General features: G+C 47.6%; 1 pseudogene; it reads left to right on the top strand.

Annotated features, from left to right (window-relative positions):
• Positions 1 to 3,868: 3,868 nt before the first annotated feature.
• LOC125521720 lies at positions 3,869 to 8,768 on the top strand (annotated as a pseudogene).
• Positions 8,769 to 9,037: the final 269 nt, after the last annotated feature.

Raw genomic sequence — 9,037 nt, 5'->3', positions numbered from 1 at the left:
ACACCATCACACACCGACCACTGTCTACATGAAAATGAACAACTCACATATTGGACGTCAAATATAAGAGTTACCCGAACTCAACGTCACCGCTCTTTCTTGACTGCTTGTCTGAAACTTGAAGGAATTTCACCGTCACCTTGTGTCACCCTGAGTCAAATTCGCAGTTGTCTCACCCTTCTTCCGGATAGTCTCTGACATGTCCCACCGCTATAGCACTCCGCCTCCTTCTGTATTTGTCATCCGCACTTTGTCATGTGCACTGAACACCACAGAATATACGGCCATGTACTCTCTCAGCTTTTGACAATTCCAGACTCTCTGTCACTTTCTCAGATTCTCCATAGTCAACTCCTGTCCATCAACTAGCATCGATAGACCCAGTCACCAACTTGAATCTGGTACTCGTCAACACTGCTTCAGCACCCCTGCACACTTTGTCCGACCACATGTCTCACCATTAGTGCCTTGATCTGTCGATGTGTCCCGTGCTTACCGCACACCTCGCCGCTATTACCGCGTCGAGCCTCTGCTGTCCTGGTCGAGTCTCCTGGGTAGCTAGCCCCCACTGCCTCAACCCCCACTGCAGAGAACCACCGATCATCATCGACCGATGCCGAGTATCACGTCTCCATCAGACCACTGGTACCCAGTCCAATCCACGTGTCTCTCGCTATCCCACTGAAATAGGCTTCGACTCTCTGTCGACTTACGCCGTAGCCCCTCCATCAGCACAGAGTGAAGTCTTCCACCAAACCTCAGCTCCACCTTCAACATGACTCCATGTAGCTGCGCCATGCTACCCCACGCCCTGTCGTCTTCAAGCTCGCATGTGTACACAACCTTGAATTAACCTGCGTCATAGTCCGTCGAAGCCGCACAAGCCCTCAGGCCTGCACCACGTGTTTCCATGCCCCAGAAGTCGGCCACCATCAGCATCACGCTCCTATGTCGTCGTCGCTGAAATCACCGCCGTCTTCTGCTTTGACCAACATCCATGTCGGTCCGTCAGACAGTCCAGTCCGACCCAGCCGAAATTATCCGACTGCAACCATACTCCACCCTGCATCGTGTCCGCCCGCACATCGGTGCATTGCCTTGACGCCCTGTATTTGCATGATCCTGTCACGGCGTGCTTCAGACTCCTCCAAGACTTATACGCACGTCGCCATCCTCGACTCCCATTTGATTGCTGTACCGAACAACAATGCTGCTGCCATGACATCATCTCCTTAGCATAGAAGAAAAGAGCCTCAAAAACAGTCCCTGTAGTCTCCGTGCACGTGTAGGAACCACTCAACAATTAACTAGCTCAGCTCCACACCCGTAACACAACTTCTTTGACTAATTTTCTAGTTCTATTCTTCTCCACACTTGAGATCAACATGGTACCAAACGAATCCTGTACCAATACACCGCAACACCTCTTCAGGGAATCGATCTTTTTCCTTAACAAATCTCTCGTGCCTTTGCACTTCCAGCATCAGTCCACGCCCACGCATGCATATTCCACGCACGGTAGCTCACCTAGCCTGTGCCTCGATCGCTAGCGCTCCAAGCTCCAGCTGCGTTCCACCCTGACATGGGCCTTTGCCCGCGCGCCTCGGCTGCTGCCAGCGCCCAGCTGCTATCCCAACATGCACGTCGCGCTGGAGACCAGCTCCTGGAACGTGGCACACCACGGCCTTGGGCCTGCCTAGCACTGCGCCTCGGACCGGGCCGCCTGTCCTAGTCATCTGCACGCTGCTGCTCTCTCGATACGATCTCGCCGAGAACTCGGCCACGATCGCTCACGAGACGCCGTTCCCATGTAGTACACGCCGCCCGAGCCTCCAGTCCGATCGAAATCCTACGAGTTCCACGCTGACGCATCTACGTGCTTCTCCGATTGCCTTGCTGCCAATCCACGCAGATTGGTTGATCATGTCGCCGATCCGATCAAACCAGTTGCTATCCACCGTGGCCGCAACTTTCAATCTCTCGGCCACACGCCGATCAACTTCCGATCTCTGCGGCAGATCCTCTAGATCAACTTTCACGGTCTCTTCGAACCTTGCTCATGATACCACTTGTTAGAATAAATCCGAGGCGTTCCGTCGATCTACCGAGGACCAAGCAATCACATGAGGCACGACACCAAGATTTGTTAACGATGTTCACCGATATGGCTACATCCCCGGGGCATGACTACGGACGCTCCTCCCCATGACACCGTCACAATACCGCACCCCAGCCGCTCGGGCGCCGGCACACGCCGCCGGCTCCCCCCGCGTGCCCGTGCTATTATGTTGGCATAGGTTACATCGTGTGTCTACCCCCGATATATATGAGAGGCCTAGGATACAGGTGTCCTATTAGGACACAACTCCTACCCTGTCTACACACAGTCCAAAACCAAGTCCAACTGTAACCTACCTTGTACAATAATATTCGACACAATTCTAACAATTTTAGTTTTTTTAGAAGTGTGGAAGCACCGAAATGCAATCGTTTCGATGGGCGGTACCGTCAGTAAACCATATACTGGATAGGAAAGAAGGAGAGGGCCAGGCATGGAAGCAGGCAGGCTTGATCAAAGTGGACATAACCCCCTTCCTGGGAGCGTTATCATTGTGGGCTACGGTGAGAGTGTAGACTAGATATAACACAGGCGGAGTTGGGTTCATGTAAAGTAACATGTAACACCAACGTGAAGGACCGGGATGACCGGCACCCCTCATTCCGGTCCAATTATGGGGTGATCGGGCTGTGACCCGATGCGTTCGTCATGTCAGATCAGCCCACCCGACCCCACAGATATTCATCTCTATCCGCTCCCCGGATCAAACCCTACCCACTCAAATCCACTCCCTCCACTTCCCTCCGTCACCCAAGTTCTTGTTCGGCAATCTCTAGCCTTCTTCGGCATGGGGGGCAGTGGATCCGAGTCCTAGACCTCCATATCCGTCGACCCTGAGCTCATCCCATGCGGCCCCGGGGAGGAGATGACCGTTCGGCTTGCGCTTCGCCACTTCTGGGAGGAAGTCGCCCGACGGCAGCGCCCGGGCTCCTTCCGTCAGGAATACATTGCGTCTGCCCAAATGGCACATGGACCCGCCGCGAGGTGTGTCGCCGCTGCATCATCGGATGTGGTTTGGTCCATCTGGCGTCCGAACGTGCTGGTGGACACGCAACCCCTCCGTTGGCGCGCCGAGGCACGCATGGGTGTCGTCCGACGCAAACATGATGCATCTTGCCCGTTGTGCGAGGCAGTGGGAGTGGGAGATGACGATAGCTCTCCTGATCCATTATCGATCTCATGTCCATCGGCACCGTCCGGATTCTGAGCTCAGACGAGGAAGAGTAGGGCATGAAAGATGGCGGTGCCTTCAGTCCCGTGAACTGGTCCGTGTCCCATGTCCTACTCTACCTCGCAGGCGACCGGACCAACATTTTGAGGGAAGCAGCCAGCTGCCGGACATAGACACGACGAAGCCGGACGAGCTCCGCTTCAGATTAGGTTTACGTTGCATGTAATAGGACGAATTTGAGATTTCTAATTTGAGGTATTCGATTATCAAATCAATTATTTGAGACGTGACCGGTTACTGTCTGCAGGCGTTGAGTGGTCGGATTTGCTGTATCCGGACGCTGCCTACCCTTTTATTTGGTCTTGTGCGTATGGCCGGCGGGCCATGTGCTCTTCAATTACTCGCCTCCTTTTCCTTGTGTACGGGTGATGGCTAAGCCGCAACAACCAGATTAATTGTGATACACACCAACCAACAAAGAAACATGACGGGACACTGCAATTATTTGATTAGGACACATGTACGTGCAGTAGAGTGCCCATAGTAAGATGCCTTTCTTTCGAGATGACTTGCCAGTATAAATCAGAGCGCATTCCAAGTGTAGCGCATGCTCAGCTCACATCACGTCCTCTTTTCCGATCTAGAGCAATATTCATAATTGTTCCGACCTCGATCGGTGAGTTGTGACGAAGGGGAAGACGCCGGCCGGAGATGGCCGAGACGGTGATGAGCATGGCGAGGTCAATGTTGGGCGGCGCCATCAGCACGGCCGCCTCAGCCGCCGCTGACGAGATGAGCCTCCTCATGGGCGTGCGTAAGGATATCTGGTAACTTTCACGTGGCTAGCTCGGGTCCAATCCTATTTTATTTATGAGAGTACAGTCACAAATGTCCAAATTTTTTTAATTTGGAACGAACAAATTACAAAACCGAAAGACTGAATAACTCAGTCATAAAAGATTGGCCTGTGAAGTTTCACCTCTTCGGATCTTTTATTTTTGCCTGGGGCACCTGTTCGAATTCTAACATCGAATTATCAACCAAGAGCCTCCATCTCATTTTAAACATCAGTTCCCCCGTTCTAGCGGAAACGGATTAGGTCTATGAATGCTTGAAACATCACCATTAAGTTTACTTAAACTATTAGCATTACAAAACTTACATCTGCAGCTAGGTCAATGTTCAGGAAGGTACAAATTTCGTCATATATTGTTCGATAATACGATCTATCAGATGTCGCCAATGGTTGTTCTAACTTCTAACTTTTTTTTGAACCTTTGTTTTCCAGGTTCATCAAAGACGAGCTAGCAACGATGCAGGCTTTCCTGGTGGCTGCTGAAGGAATGAAAGAGAAAGACATGCTACTGAAGGTGTGGGCAGAGCAAGTAAGGGACCTATCATACAATATTGAAGATTGCCTTGGTGAATTCATGGTGCATGTGGCGAGTCAAAGCTTGTCGAGGAAGCTGATGAAGCTTAAAGATCGCCATCGAATCGCAATACAAATTCGCGATCTCAAATCAAGGGTTGAAGAAGTGAGCAACAGGAACACACGATACAACCTGATTGAGAAGAACCAATTTGCTAGAGCAGCAGATGAGAGGGATTCTTGCATGGAAGATATTCGTAACCAGTCAGCGAGCAACATTGATGAAGCTGAACTTGTGGGGTTTTCCGAACCCAAACAAAAGTTAATAGATCATCTACATGTCCATGCCAACAATGGCCCTCCTTGGGTTGTATGTGTGGTCGGCATGGGTGGTTTGGGTAAGACTACTCTTACAAGGAAGGTTTATGAAAGTATGAAAAGCTTTTCATGTTGTGCTTGGATTATTGTCTCTCAGTCATTTGTCAGGACGGAGTTTCTCAAAGTTATGATCAAAGAACTTTTTGGTAGTGATGCATTGAAGAAGCAACTTGAAGAGAATGTTGGGAGCGAAGTGAATCTCACCAACTATCTTCAGAGAGAGCTACCTAGGCAGAGGTATTTTGTTGTTCTTGATGATTTGTGGAACATAGATGATTGGAATTGGATGAGAAGTGTTGTTTTTCCTACTAGTAACAACAAAGGTAGCCGGATAGTGGTAACAACACGAGATCTTGGCTTAGCTAAGAAGTGCACTTTGGAATCTTCTACTCCACTTATCTACCACCATGAACCCCTGAAAACAAATGATGCCATAAATCTGCTACTAAGGAAGACTAGGAAAAGTGAGGAAGAAATGAAAAAAGATGGAAACATGAGGAAAATAGTTACTAAGATAGTCAAAAAGTCTGGACAGTTACCCCTAGCTATACTCACAATAGGAGGCATGCTTGCCACTAGAATGGTTAACGAGTGGGAAAGTATTTATGACCAGCTCCCCTCAGAGCTAGAGAGAAATGGTAGCCTTGAAGCGATTAGGAGGATGGTTACTCTGAGTTACAACCACTTGCCTTCTCATCTTAAGTCATGTTTTCTATATTTAAGCATATTTCCTGAGGATTTTGAAATCAATATTTCCTGAGGATTTTGAAATCAAAAGGAGGCGGGTAGTGGAAAGATGGATAGCCGAGGGGTTTATTATTGCCAGGAGTGGGGTGAGTTTAGAGGATGTTGGGAATAGTTACTTTATCGACCTAATTAACCGAAGCTTGATTCAGGCAGCAAGAGTGAACATACATGGAATTGTCAAGAGTTGCCGAGTTCCCGATATTGTTCGGGATGTTATGATCTCAATTTCTAGAGATGAAAAATTTGCATGGTCTACATTGGATAATGAAACCAGCATAGCAGGGGATAACTTCCGTCATATAGCACTGCAAGGCAGTTGGTGCCCAAATAAAGGCTTTGACTGGAACCATGTCCGATCATTGACTGTGTTTGATGAGAGACCCATGAAGCCGACACCTTCACTATGTTCGCCTGACTTTAGGATGCTTAGAATCTTAGATCTTCATGATGCCCATTTTGTAATCAAACAAAAAGATATCAGCACCATAGGGTTGTTACGTCATTTAAAATATGTCCATGTTGGTGGAAGTGAAAATTATATTTACAAGCTCCCAAGAACCATAGGGAAACTACAAGACTTGCAGACTTTGGACATGAGAAATGGCAACATGACATCGCTACCAACTGAGATCACTAAACTACAAAGCCTTCGTAGCCTCCGTTGTAGCAAGATTGGTATAGATACTAATTTATACTTACTTTACCCTATAACCTGGTTCCTGTCCACATTCTGCATGCCTATTCTGTTCATTCCTTTAGTTAGTACGAAGGTGCGTCATCCGGAAATTATGAAGCTCATTCACATGGCATGGACTGGTCGTTTGACCAACTCTGCTGGCGTGAGGGTGCCCAAAGGGATCAGCAACCTAAAGGAGTTAGAGATACTAGAGATTGTGGATATTGAACGGACTAGCAGGAAAGCAGTGAAAGAGCTCGGGGAGCTTATAAAGCTAAGAAAGTTAAGTGTCACAGTAGGGGCAAGCAAGCAGAAGAGCAAGATACTTTCTGAATCTATTGAGAAACTCACTTTGCTCTGTTCTCTTAGCGTGAGTGTTATTTCTCGGAGCACCAGTCTCAAGTGGTTGCATTCTATTTCCTCTGTTCCCCCTCTCTTGAGGAAGCTGAGTTTGAAAGGAGATCTCGGTGAGATGCCTGACTGGTTTGGGGATCTGGTACATTTGGTGAAGGTTGACATAGAGTGGAGCAATCTGAAGGATGGAGACAAAAGCATGAAAATACTAGGCGCACTGCCCAAGCTCCTGCTCCTTCGTCTTGGTTGGGAGTCTTATGTTGTGGAGAAACTGGTTTTCAGAGCAGAAACATTCCCGAGTCTCAGGGGACTTGATATTTCGTGCCTAACGCAACTGAGAGAGTTGGTATTCGAGGTGGGTACCTCGCCCCAATTGGAAAAGATCAAAATGGAATGGTGCAGCTTGAAATCAGGGATTACTGGCATCAAACACCTTCCAAATCTCAAGGAGATTTCATTTGGTATCTATGGTCAAGTGGCAAAGCTTGGTGCGCTGCAAGGTGAGGTGGACGCGCACCCCAACCATCCCGTGCTGCGACTGCAATATGAGGAGGAACGGAGCCTGCACGACCTGGGTGACTTCGCCGAAGGCTCCACTACAGCAGTGCAAGTGGAGGAAGCAACTGCAGCAGTAGAGGAGGTGGTCATGACGACGGGGAGCGACAGGTCAGCCAGCTGTTAATTTTTCTTCCCTTCAGTGGCTGTGAGCTAGTGATGTTTACTATACACTTACAATCTATTTCTCTTCTGCTTTTAACAGCGAGGATGATCTGCGCTGAAGACCAATTTGATCTCGCTCAGGTAGTCGCCATGAAACGCCATGCTTTGGATTAAATCCCCCTCAGTTCGCTTCACTCTATTTTGTTTGTGTTTCTGACGATGTTTGTTTCATCTCCATACAGAAGCAGTACTTTATCATATCAGTTTGGTGTCTTAGACTCTCACCATCTATTACCATTTAGGCTCCTCTTGTTCTATATTTGAAGCACCCATTTGTTGCCACACTTTACAGGAAGATAGAATTTCAAAAATCCAGCAAAAGGTTGTATAATTAGGAAGGAGCCAAATGGAGGAAGGTATAATCCATGGAAGTACCAGAGGTAGGCACCGACTAGCCTCATGTTCCTTCTGTATTTCAGTGTATAATTGTATATGCTGGGGAGAAATTAGTGCTCACAAGTGGTAGCATTTCCAAATATGACAGGAACCTTGATGTCTAGCAAGAGCTGAAGCAACTCTCGCATATGAGAATTGAGCAGGGTGCTTGGAAAAGATACCGAATGTTCTGAAGTGTAAATGTGATCACATCGATAACTGGTCAGTTCATCTGCATCCCGTTTTCATGTTTTCATGTTGGATTTCCATATACTTAAGGTTCTTCGTATCATTTTCAGTTTGCGAACATGCATCTGCCGACGATATGTATTGTACTAATTAATTAATACCCTGTATATGCATTTCAGCTGGGGAGAAGACGTGGAAAATGCAATTGACTACACCACACTATCAGCTGCATATACGTACTGTTATGATGCAATGGCCACCACTTTCAGCCATCCAAGTTCTCTGCTGAGTGGTGGCCTCTGTTATGGTGCAATGTGCAGCTAAGAGGGATCTCGACATTGCTCCACTGCGAATGAAAGAGGAGCGCATTGATCTCGGGGCTTCAATGTAATGGAAGGGAGCAGCAAGCTGCACTGCTACTCAGAAGTTGTTTACAAGTTGCAACCGTTGGCCCAGATGAAAAATCGCTTCTGACCAACCTGATGAGAACACCTGCAATTTTGAATGCAGACTTACTTTGTTTTCTAGTACTCTGTTTTTACAGAGATGTTTAGTTCCTCTCTATTTTCTGCTGCCACTATGCTTGTGCTTGCTTGTAATCAAAGAATGAGGATTACATGTGTTGTTATCCAAGTCCCGCAAATTTAAGAATCTGTTTGAATTCTTTCCACTCCGGAACGGCAGCAAACACTCTGACTCCATGGAGTCGGCAGTGTGGAGCCGAGCAGTCCTGTAGTACAAAATCAACCTGATGAGAATACAGACTTACTCTGTTTCTGGCACTCTGTTTTCTTGAAGATGATCAATTCCTTTCAAACTCTTGCTGCCACTATGTATGTGCTTGTTTAAACGAAGAATGATGATTGCCACCAAATTCGAGTTGATGAAATAATGCGCCTGCTATATATAGGCCATCAAATTTGTGATTCTCACCGGTTT

Source organism: Triticum urartu, chromosome 7 (genome assembly GCF_003073215.2).
Source record: "Triticum urartu cultivar G1812 chromosome 7, Tu2.1, whole genome shotgun sequence".
Taxonomy (NCBI): domain Eukaryota; kingdom Viridiplantae; phylum Streptophyta; class Magnoliopsida; order Poales; family Poaceae; genus Triticum; species Triticum urartu.
This window is presented reverse-complemented; position numbering and strand designations above follow the sequence as displayed.